The sequence below is a fragment of the Oryctolagus cuniculus genome, chromosome 10 (genome assembly GCF_051225735.1).
Source record: "Oryctolagus cuniculus isolate XC-2025 breed Fujian yellow rabbit chromosome 10, ASM5122573v1, whole genome shotgun sequence".
NCBI classification, from domain to species: domain Eukaryota; kingdom Metazoa; phylum Chordata; class Mammalia; order Lagomorpha; family Leporidae; genus Oryctolagus; species Oryctolagus cuniculus.
In genome coordinates this window covers 2,797,186-2,809,494 of record NC_142876.1, presented here as the reverse complement: position 1 = coordinate 2,809,494, position 12,309 = coordinate 2,797,186, and the positions used below count along the sequence as shown (strand labels likewise).

Here is a 12,309-nt window from a genome sequence, read left to right as displayed (position 1 = left end):
TATGAGAAGCCTGAGCTAACAATGCGTCACTGGAGAAGTCAACAGGGAAAATTTAAAATTTTTTGTAAGTACTAAAAATGGAAAACACCGCATCAAAACGTATGGGATGTAGCAGCAAAAGCAATAGTAAGAGGAAAGTTTATATGCATCTCACAGGCCTAGAAAACAAGAACAGACCAAACCAAAACTTAGGAGAGAAATAATAAACAGAGAATAAAGAAAAAAAACAGGAATTGTAAACAACACAGAATTTTAATGAAATAAAAGTTGGTTCTCTGAAAAGACAAACAAAGTTGATAAACATTAGCCAAAATAACTAAGACACAAAAGAGACAGGCCACAAATAAATAAGATCAGAAATGAAAAAGGAGATATTACAACTGATTCTACAGAAATACAAGGCTCACTAGAAAATATTATAAACAACTATATGCTAACAAATTGGAAAACCTACAAGAAATGGATAAATTTCTGGAGACATAGTTACCAAAACTGAATCACAAAGACAGAAAACCTGGACAGACTGACGACACATGATGAGACTGAATCAGCACTAGAGTCTCCCAGCAGAGCAAAGCCCAGCATCGGATGGCTTCGTCCCTGAATTCTGCCAATCCAAAACCCATTCTTCTCCAATTATTCCAGAAACTTGAGAGGGAGGGGACTCTTGCAGACTCATCCCATGAAGTCTGTGTTATTTTGATTCCAAAATCAAAGATACAACAGAAAAGAAAACTATAGACCAATATCCATGGCGAATACACATGCAGAAATTCCTGACCTAATACTAGCAAGTCAAATCCAACAACACATCATAAAATCGTTCAACAAGACCACACGGGATCTATCCAGGGAAGCAGGGATGGTTCAACACATGCAAATCAATACACATAACACATCACATCAACACAACGAAGCATAGAAATCATATAATTACCTCAATAGATGAAGAAAAGGGCGTTGGATAAAATATAACACCCATTCATGACTTCAGAAAAACAGCCTTGAGCAAGCTAGGTGTAGCAGAAACCCATCCCAACACAACGAACGCTGTGTATGACAAACCCACCCCAACATCTTGTTGAATAGGGAAACTGAGCAATTCCTCTGCGATCACGAACCAGACAAGGATGTCCACTCTCACCCCTCACTCAATATCTTACTCAATACTTTTATTCTGGAAGTCTTAGCCAGAACCATTAAAGAGAAGGAAATAAAAGGTTTGGGGCCAGTGCTATGGCATAGTAGGGTAAGCCTGCGGTGCCAGCATCCCAAATGGGTGCTGGTTCATGTCCTGGCTGCTCCTCTTTGGATCCAGCGCTCTGCTTATGGCCTGGGATAGCAGTGGAAGATGGCCCAAGTGTATGGGCCCCTGCACCCATGTGGGAGAGCTGGAAGAAGCTCCTGGCTCCTGGCTTTGGATCAGCACAGCTCTAGCCATTGTGGCTATCTGGGGAGTCAACCAGAGAATGGAAGACCTTTCTCTCTGTCTCTCTCTCTCTCTGCCTGTAACTCTGCCTCTCAAATAAATTTTTAAAAAATATTTTAAAAGGCTTATTTAAAACAAGAAATGAAGGCTTACAAATAGGAATAGAAGAAGTCAAGTTATTCCTGTTCAGAAGTGGCAAGATTTTATATATGGAGGAAAAAAATATTCCACCAAAAAACTATTAGAACTGGCAAGTGAATTCAGCAAGGTTGCAGGAAACAAAATAAATACACAAAAATCATTAGCATTTTTATACATCAACAAAGGACTCACAGATAAGGTATTCTCATTTGCAATAGCTACAAGAAATTTGAAGACCTTCAAATAATGTGAAAGACTTCTACAAGGAAAATTACAAAACACTAATGAAAGAAATTGAAGATACCTACAAAAAATAGAAAGACATCTCATATTCATGGACTGAAAGAATTCATATTATTAAAATGCCCATATTACCCAAAGCAGTCTACCTATTCAATGCAATCTCCATCAAAATGCCAATGACATTCTTTACAAAATTGGGAAAAAAGATCCTAAAATTCCTATCAAAATACGAAAGACCCAAATAGGCACGGCAATCTTCATTAATAACAACAAAGTTGGAGGCATCACAATACCAGAACTCAAGACATAATACAGTGCTGTTGTCACCAAAACAGCATGATACTGGCACAAAAATAGACAGACAGACCAATGGAAGAGAAAATCAGAATGAACTCACGCATCCATAGCCAGCTCACTTTGCAAGGAGCTAAGAACACTGCCTGGACCAAGCACAGTGTCTGTAAAGAAGGGTGCTGGGGAACTGGGTTTCCAAAGGCGAGGTCTGAAACCAGACCCTACCTTGTGCAAAATATAAAAATCAATGCAAAATGGATCCAAGGTCTTTATTTAAGACCTAAAATTATAAAAATACTATAAGAACATGTAGGGAAAACATTCTAAGATATTGGCATAGGCAACAGTTTCTCTGGATAAGACCCCAAAAGCACAGGGAATGAAAGCAAAAATGGACAAGTGGGATTTCATCACGCTGAGAAGTTCTGCACATCAAGGAGGCATCTACAACAAGAAGAGAACACCAACAGGACGAGAGAAGGGCCGGCGCCGCGGCTCACTTGTTAATCCTCAGCCTGTGGTGCAGCTTCCCATATGGGCGCCAGTTCTGTCCCGGTTGCCCCTCTTCCAGTCCAGCTCTCTGCTGTGGCCCGGGAAGGCAGTGGAGGATGGCCCAAATGCTTGGGCCCTGCACCCGCATGGGAGACCAGGAGGAAGCACCTGGCTCCTGGCTTCGGAACGGCACAGCGCCGGCCGTGGTGGTCATTTGAGGGGTGAACCAACGGAAGGAAGACCTTTCTTTCTGTCTCTCTCTCACTCTCTAACTGTGTCAACTTAAAAAAAAAAATAAAATAAAAAGAATAAGAGAAAACGTTTGTAAACAATGCATCTGATGAAAAGTTAATATCCAAAATATACAAAGAACTAAAAAATGTAACAATGACAAGAGGAACAATCCAATTCAAACGGACAATGGCTGTAAATAGATATTTATCTTTTTTAAAAAAGATTTACTTATTTATTTGAAAGGCAGAATTACAGAGAAGCAGAGGGAGAGAGAGAGGAAAGAGAGAGAGAGAGGTCTTCCATCCGCTGTTTCACTCCCCAAATGGCTGCAATAGCCAGAGCTGGACCAATCCGAAGTCAGGAACCAGGAGCTTCTCCACGTCTCTCAAGGGGGTTCAGGGGTCCAAGGACTTGGGCCATCTTCTACTGCCTCCCCAGGCCATACCAGAGAGCTGGATTGGAAGAGGAGCAGCCGGGACTAGAACCGGTGCCCATATAGGATGCCGGCACTGCAGGCGGCGGTTTTATCTGCTCTGCCACAGCATCAGCAAAATAGACATTCTTCAAAAGAAGAAAATAAAGGGCCAACAAAGGCAGGAGAAAAACTGCATAGCATCACTGGATGTCAGGGAAATGCAACTAAAAACCCCAGTGAGGCATCATCTCTTCCCACCTAGAAAGGCTATTATCGGGGCCGGCGCTGTGGGGCAGTGAGCTAAGCCTCCGCCTGCAGAGCCAGCATCTGTATGGGCACCAGTTTGAGTGGCTGCTACATTTCCTGTCCAGCTGCTATGGCCTGGGAAGCAGTGGAGGATGCCCCAAGTGTTTGGGCCCCTGCACCCATGTGAGAGACCCAGAGGAGGCGTCTGGCTCCTGGCCTCGGATCGGCTCAGTTCTGGCCGTTACAGCCATTTGGGGAGTGAACCAGCAGGTAGAAGAATTCTTTCTATCTGCCTCTGAGTCTCTGTAACTCTGCCTTTCATATAAATAAATCTTAAAAGAAGGAAAAGAAAGATTATTATTAAAAGACAAAAAAATCACAAATGTTGATGAGATTGTGCAGAAAAATTAACCCTAATACAGTGTTGCTGCAATTGTAAATTAGAGCAGCCTTTACGGAGAACTAAACGAGATTCTTGAAAAACAAACAGATCTACTATGTGACCCAGGTATCTCACTTCTGGAGATGCAACCAAAGGCAATGAACCAGAATTTGAAAGAGATACCTGCAGGGTCAGCGTTGTGGCGTAGTGGCTAAAGCCTCCTCCTGGGATGCCGACATCCCTTATTGGCCCCAGTTTGAGTTCTGCCTGCTGGCTTCTGATCCAGCTCTTTGTTAATGTGCCTAGGAAAGCAGTGGAAAATGGTCCAAGTGCTTGGGCCCCTGACAGCCATGTGAGAGACCCAGAAGAAGCTCCTGGCTCCTGGCTTCAGCCTGGCCCAGCCCTGGCCATGTGGCCATTCAGGGAATAAGCCAGCAGATGGAAGATCTCTCTCTCTCTCTCTCCCTCTCTCTCTCTCTCTCTCTCTCGCTGCAACTCTGCCTTTCAAACAAATGAAATAATACTTAAAAATTATATAAAAGGCCAGCACCATGGCTCACTAGGCCAATCCTCCGCCTGCAGCGCCGGCACCCCGGGTTCTAGTCCCGGTCAGGGCGCCGGATTCTGTCCTGGTTGCCCCTCTTCCAGGCCAGCTCTCTGCTGTGGCCAGGGAGTGCAGTGGAGGATGGCCCATGTGCTTGGGCCCTGCACTCCATGGGAGACCAGGAAAAGCACCTGGCTCCTGCCATCGGATCAGCGCGGTGCGCCGGCCGCAGCGGCCATTGGAGGGTGAACCGATGGAAAAAGGAAGACCTTTCTCTCTGTCTCTCTCTCTCACTGTCCACTCTGCCTGTCAAAAAATTTTTAAAAAATTATATAAAAATAATTCTTAAAAAACACCTGCACTCCCATCTTTATGGTAGCACTACTCACAATGTCAAAAATAGGCAATCAACTTAGATGTCCATCAGCGGATGAGTGCATAAAGAAGATGTGGCATATACGCACAATGGAATATTATCCAGTCATCAGAAAGAGTGGAATTTGGGTATTTGTTTTAAAAAGGAGGGAATTGGAGATCATTATGTTAAACAAAATAACCAGCCAGAAAAGCAAACACTGCGTATGTGGAAGGAAATGCTCCTATGTGGAAGTCCATGTGGATTCAATGTGAGTCTGAAATAGTGATTGCTAGAGCCCGGGGGGGGGGGGGGCTGGATAAGGGAACCACAGTCAGGTGAGGGTGAGGGCGCCGGGCCTGCTGCTGTCTGCAGCAAAGACAGTGGAAGGGCTAATGCCTGGTGGGGCTGGTTTCTGCTGCCAGTGTGTACACATAAAAGGTACGAGCATTTTGTTTTAATCCAACATTTAAAAACTAAATTTAAGAATTTTTGTGCCACATAATCCTATATTTAATTCAAGAGAAAACAAACAAGCAACCCCACCACTGTGGGTGAAGGAGCAGGCACACGCCAGGGGGCTGCTGGTGCACACCGACTCACACCACACACCAGGGGCTGCTGGTGCACACCAACTCCCACCACACACCAGGGGGCTGCTGGTGCACACCGACTCCCACCACACACCAGGGGCTGCTGGTGCACACCAACTCCCACCACACGCCGGGGGGGAGCTGCTGGTCCACACCAACTCCCACCACACACCGGGGGGCTGCTGGTGCACACCAACTCCCACCACACACCAGGGAGCTGCTGGTGCACACCGACACCCACCACAAACCGGGGGCTTCTGGGCGCACACCGACTCCCACCACACACCAGGGGGCTGCTGGTGCACACCGACTCCCACCACACACCAGGGGCTTCTGGGCGCACACTGACTCCCACCACACACCAGGGGCTTCTGGGCGCACACGGACTCCCACCACACACCAGGGGGCTGCTGGTTCACACCGACTCCCACCACACACCGGGGGGCTGCTGGTGCACACCGACTCCCACCACACACCGGGGGGCTGCTGGTGCACACCGACTCCCACCACACACCAGGGGGCTGCTGGTTCACACCGACTCCCACCACACACCGGGGGCTTCTGGGCACACACTGACTCCCACCACACACCGGGGGGCTGCTGGTGCACACCGACTCCCACCACACACTGGGGGCTGCTGGTGCACACCGACTCCCACCACACACTGGGGGCTGCTGGTGCACACTGACTCCCACCACACACCAGGGGGCTGCTGGTGCACACCGACTCCCACCACACCCCAGGGGGCTGCTGGGCGCACACCGACTCCCACCACACACCAGGCGGCTGCTGGTACACACAGACTCCCACCACACCCCAGGGGGCTGCTGGTACACACAGACTCCCACCACACACCGGGGGGCTGCTGGTTCACACCGACTCCCACCACGCTCCTCCCACCTCTTTCATCAGAGATACAACATGCACCATGCCACTGGTTCCATGCTCATTTCCTCAAAACAGCCTCTTGTAGGTCTGTACCCCAAAGAGTTAAAAACAGGTACTGCAGCCAGCACACGTGTGCACGTGCTCACGGCAGCGTCATTCAAGTAGAGACCGCCTGTGTGTGCACTGGGGATGAGCGGATACAGACGCTGTCGTGTGCGCAGACAGGGGAGCAGCGTCCAGGCATAAAGGAATGGGGGAGGGACCCGGCAGCATTAGCTAACTGGAACAATCCAGACACAAGGCCCACACACGGTGAACGTGAAATCCGCAGACAAAAAGGCAGAGGAGCGGGCTCAGGGCTCAAGGAGCGCAGACAAGGCGGGAGCCTGCCAGCGGGCGCCAGGCGTCCTCCTGGGTCCTCACGGGGAGACTAAACGGAGGTGACAGCTCGGCGTTGAGAACTTGCTGGATGCCACTGACACGCGTACGTCACAGTGGTCGGTTGGCGGTGATGAATACAGACGTGCGGTTTCTAAAGCTCTCACCGAGGAGAATGTGCCCAGGGGAAGAACGCCCTCAGCCAGCGCTGCTACACGGTGGGTTAAGCCCTCGCCTGTGACGCCGGCGTCCTACACGGGCTCTGGCTCCAGCCCCAGCTGCTCCACTTCTGATCCAGCTCCCTGCTAATGTGCCTGGGAAAGCAGCAGAGGATGCCCCGAGTGTTTGGGCCCCTGCACCCACATGGGAGACCCATATGGGGTTCCTGGCTCCTGGTTTTGGCCTGGCCCAGCCAAGTCTTGCAGGCATTTGTGGAGTGAACCAGTTGATAGACAGTTCTCATTTTCTCCCTCCCTCTTTCTCTCTCCCTCTCCCACCCCCCCCACACACTCCCTCTCTTCCTCCTTCTCTTCCTCCCTCTCTCAGTAACTCTGCCTTTCAAATAAATAGATAATCTTTTAAAAAAGAATAAGGGGGGTTGTATTGCGTCCCAGCTGCTCCACTTCCAATCTAGCTCTCTGCTAATGGCCTGGGAAAGCAGTGGAATTTGGCCCACACGCTTGGTCCCCTGCGCCCATGTGGGAGACCCAGAAGAAGCTCCTGGCTCTTGGATTCAGCCTGGCTCAGCCCTGGCTGTCGTGGACATTTGGGGAGTGGACCAGCAGATGGAAGATTCTCTCTCTCTCTCTCTCTCGCTCTCTCTCCCTCTCTCTCTGCCTCCCCCCTTCCTCCCTCTCTCTGTAACTCTAGCTTTCAAATAAATAAAATAAATTTAAAAATAATGAGAAAGTGTTCCCAGCAGCCCCGGCTGCCCCGGCTGTGCAGGCCCAGCCTTTACATACACGGACGCTCAGTCACTGGGTCCAGGGCCTACAGACAGCTGACGAGAGAGGACCCCAGGGAGCCAGACAAGCGGGGGGGGGGGGGGGACATGCTCTCCGGTGCGGCACCTCCTCACCTGCTTATCTTGCTTCTGTCTGATAAATAAAGGCAGGGCATGGTGCACTTCTGGGAATGGTCATGATTTAACAAGGAAATAAGTGCGCCCACGCTCCCTGTCTATCCGCTCACTACAACCTGATGCCCAGAAGTGCAGAGAGTGCAGTTTAGACCAAAAGGACTCAGCGGGAGGAAGCCAGGTGCCTCTCCTGGCTCCTCCTCACCGAGGCTATCCCTGGTCTCCTGTCCACCAGGAGGCTGGGCAGGGAGCAGCTCTGACTCCAGCAAGAGGCAGCAGCGGTCGCTGGAAGAGGGGTCAGGTCAGGGGTCCAGAGAGAAGAGGTGGGAGAGGGAGGCCACCACAGGGCAGTCCCCATGAGAAGGAGGCTCAGAGGCTCTGTCACGTGTGGCGAGGGCACGAGCCTGGGACTGCTGTACCCCCAGGCTGGGGTAGCCCCCATTCCACAGCAAACCCGGCTGTGGCAGGAGCACGGGGCAGCCCGCTGCACCCTCCAGCAGCTCCCTGCAGGTGGAAGGTGGCGGGGCACAAGGGCCATGAAAACAGGCGCAAGCCCAGCTTTAGGGCGTGTCCTGAGGCCCGGGACGGGGAAATCTAAGGAAGACAGAGGAGTGGCCCTGGGGACAGAGATGGCTGCCCTGGAGCTCTGCTCTCCCGGGGGTCTGCCTCTTCGCTGGAGGACAGAGTGAGACAAAGGCTCACAGGCCTGCTCAGGCCCCGTTCCCAGCAGGACTGCCCTGTGCCACACCAGCCACCCCCGACAAAGGAGACGTGGGTGTTCCCACCCGACCCTTAGGCAGCACGTCCCCGGGCTTACCAGGACTCGCTATTCCTACAGCCTTCTCTACAGGGACTCAAGTTTTACTATGACTTTTTGTTTATTATTTATTTCATTTCCCAGGTGCTTTGATTGGGATGGGAAATTCTGTGACCCTCCCAACCAGGTCAGAAGCCAGAGGTCATCTCAGCCACTCTCGACAGCACCAGCCACTTGTCACCACGTGGGACGTGCACACCCACGGTCTATGCCAAGGACTCTGATGTAGAGAGAGTGGGGACTGTTTCCCTAGCTCTGAGGAAGGGAATTGAGGAAACAGGTTCTGCACTCATGAAGGGCAGATTTCTGCTATTGATAAAAAGAGTTCATGCACACATCTCAAACCGCATGAGCAGATAGGCAATCTCACTGAGAGAGACCAGTTACAGAAAAGGCCTCTGTTCTCCCCGGGTCACGAGAGAGGAGAAAAGTCCACCACTTCCCAGGATCTTCACACTTGCTGTCCTGTTCCAAGTGCTCCCTCCGCCACCTTTAATTCTCACAATCACTCTACCAATCAGCCGGTTTGAATCTCATTTGACAGAGACAGAGAACATGCCCAAGGTCTCACAACTCGTGTTTTTATTTGCCCATACCTGCACTTGGGTAGCAGTATTCTTTGATTAATAGGAAAGTGAACAGGCCGGCGCCGCGGCTCACTAGGCTAATCCTCCGCCTGAGGCGCCGGCACCCTGGGTTCCAGTCCCGGTTCGGGTGCCGGATTCTGTCCCGGTTGCCCCTCTTCCAGTCCAGCTCTCTGCTGTGGCCAGGGAGTGCAGTGGAGGATGGCCCAAGTGCTTGGGCCCTGCACCCGCATGGGAGACCAGGAGAAGCACCTGGCTCCTGGCTTCGGATCGGCGCAGCACACCAGCCATAGTGGCCATTTGGGGGTTGAACCAGCAGAAGGAAGACCTTTCTCTCTGTCTCTCTCTCTGTCTAACTCTGCCTGTCAAAAAAAAAAAAATTAGGAAAGTGAACAAAACAGCTATGCCTTGCTAGGACCCCATGCTGATAACAGTGTGGATTACAGTCTTTGAAACTAAAAATTTAACACTGCTACTCTTTCTTCCACTTAGGTATCTCATTCTACACTAAGTGTGTGTATTTATTTTATTTTATTTTTTATCACTGATCAAAGTGAATACTGGATTTTTAAAGACTTATTTATTTATCTGAAAGAGTTACAGAGAAGGAGATGGGGCCAGTGCTGTGGTGCAGCGAGTTAAAGTCTCAGCCTGCAGCACTGACATCCCACATGGGCACCAGTATGAGTCCCGGCTGCTCCACTTCCAACCCAGCTCTCTGCTGTGGCCTGGGATAGAAGCAGAAGATGCCCAAGTCCTTGGGCCCCTGCACTTGTGTGGGAGACCTGGAAGAAGCTCCTGGCTCCTGGCTTTGGATCAGCCCAGCATCTGGGGAATGAACCAGTGGATGGAAGACCTTTCTCTCTGTCTCTCCCTCTCTGTGTCTGTAATCTATTTTCAAATAAATAAATGAAATCTTTAAAAAAGAGAGAGAGAAGGACAAAGAAAAAGGGAGGGAGAGAAAGAAAGAGAGAATCTTCCATCCACCAGTTCACTCCCCAAATGGCCACAATGGACAGGGCTGAGTGAGGCTGAACCCAGGAGCCAGGAGCTGCATCTGGGCCTGCAGATGCAGGGGCCCAAGCACCTGAGCCATCTCCTGGTGCTCTCTTTCGAGAAACCTGAATCTAAGTTGTCAGATTTAATTACACATTTGCTTGTTTTGGTTCTCAAACAAGCTGTATTGATTTTTCTCCATCTCTAGATTTGCATAAAGAAAATAGATCATAAAGAAGACAGAATAAGAAATATTTACAGCACCTATAACATGCAAAAAAATAAAATAAAATACAAGGGACTCCAGGTTGATGAGAAAAAAAAAGCAGAAGTGCAATGGAATTAACTAAGACTTCCAGAAATGAGGTCAAATGGCACAAAATTTATAAAAGTATATTCAATTGTACCAATAATTAAAAAACTAAAATGAGATCATGAATTCAGCTTCTGGTAATGATAGAGTAGCTTGTACTCAGATAATCTCTTACAGATAAGAAGAATAAACCCTGGGAAAATATTAAAACTACATAATTAGAGATTGATAGAAAGAAGGCAGAAACTGGAAAGGAGCCAGCCTTTGAGAGGAGGGACAGCACAGGAGCAATGTGGATTATGTGGCTTTTCACGGAGTGCACACAGCCATCCGAGTAGGGTGAGGCCCCTGTGTCATAGGCCAAAAGGCAGGTAACACAGCCTCGAGGGGTCAGAGTACAAAACGTGGGGCCAGCAGGGCGCCAGGCAGAGACAGGAAAAACCACGGCAAGGACATGCACATGGGGCTCCAAGCCCAGCTGTGGACCCTGACCACATCCTCAGCTGGCTCCCAACTGACACATGCAAAAGGGAAGCCCCAGATCACTGGTAGAAAACGGGAGCTGTCCGAGAGGTTTCCGCCGGTGCCCGGCACAAGCAAGACAGGGTCCGCAGCTTGATTTTAGCCAGGTTAATTGACTGCTGTGATATCATCTAAAGGAATGTAAGAAAATCCAGTTTCTGTAATACCCACACTTTCAAGCACACAATCAACAATTAGTAGATAAGCAAAAAAACAAGGATGATAGTCAAGAGAAAAAGCAGTCAATCAAAAATGACCCCTAGATGGACTAAATGTTGGAATCAGCTGAAAATGACTTCAAATAAGACATAATAAATATACGCAAAAGCTTGAAGGAAAATGTGGTAATACTACATGAAAAAATTAAAAAGCATGACAGATAATAGAAACCATTAAAACAAGAAGCAGTGGGAATTCTAGAACTAAAAGCTCCATAGCTGAAACAAAAGTGACAGAATATGGTCAAGCAGAGCAGAACCCCCAGTAAACTGGAAAGTGGATTGATACAATGAAGCAATCTGAAGAAAGGAAAATAGAAGGGGGAAACACAGTGTCCCAAACACCTCAGGGAGAATGTTAAGTGTTCTAACTCACATGTCACTGGAATTCCAAAAGGCAGAACCAGAAAAAAATTAAGTAAAAATTATGACATTTTCCAATTTTAGGATGCATACAAACTTCCTGATTTGAGATCCTCAGTAAACGCCCAGAAGGAGAAATGCAAAAGAAAAAAAAGACACATTCCATACAAGAAACATCGATGTTAATGATATTTACCTACTGGCAGAAAAAAACAGAGGTGATGTAGCAACATTGCCAGGGGCCTAAAAGAACCAGCCCTGAAGTCTTGATTAAGCACAAGTATTCTTCAGAAATGAACACAAAACAGAAGTGGCTGTTTCCTTCTCAAGAGAGGCTAAATAACTTGTTCCAAGCGGAACACAAATGACATCAGAGGGATCCGTAAGAAGGAAGGAAGAACAGGCTAAATGGTGATCACATGGGTACTGTTGAAAGTCACAATTGTATTTCCTAGTTTATTTAAGACAAACGACTATAGAAACGTAAAGCAGCACGTAGTGGATGTGAAGACACACACAGCTGTAACATCTCGGCTGTGTCACTGTTTACGCAGTAAGAAAGGTACAACTGGAGCGGTCCTTTCGTCACATTCTCTGTGCTGACCCGCAATGCATTCTTCGTCTCTCCCCTTGGGGAAATGCATTAACGCATTTCAGAAGCGGACCATGCAGTACTTTTTTTTTTTTTTTTTGACAGGCAGAGTGGACAGTGAGAGAAAGACAGAGAGAAAGGTCTTCCTTTGCCGTTGGTTCACCCTCCAATGGCCGCCGCGGCCGGCGCGCT

The 12,309-nt window shown here is 48.7% G+C and overlaps 1 protein-coding gene across 3 annotated transcripts in view; it reads right to left on the bottom strand.

Moving 5' to 3' along the window:
- The window catches only part of ZNF516 (zinc finger protein 516), a 160,609-nt gene that overhangs the window by 18,090 nt on the left and 130,210 nt on the right, over window positions 1-12,309 (bottom strand). The gene's annotated exons all lie outside the window — the stretch shown is intronic.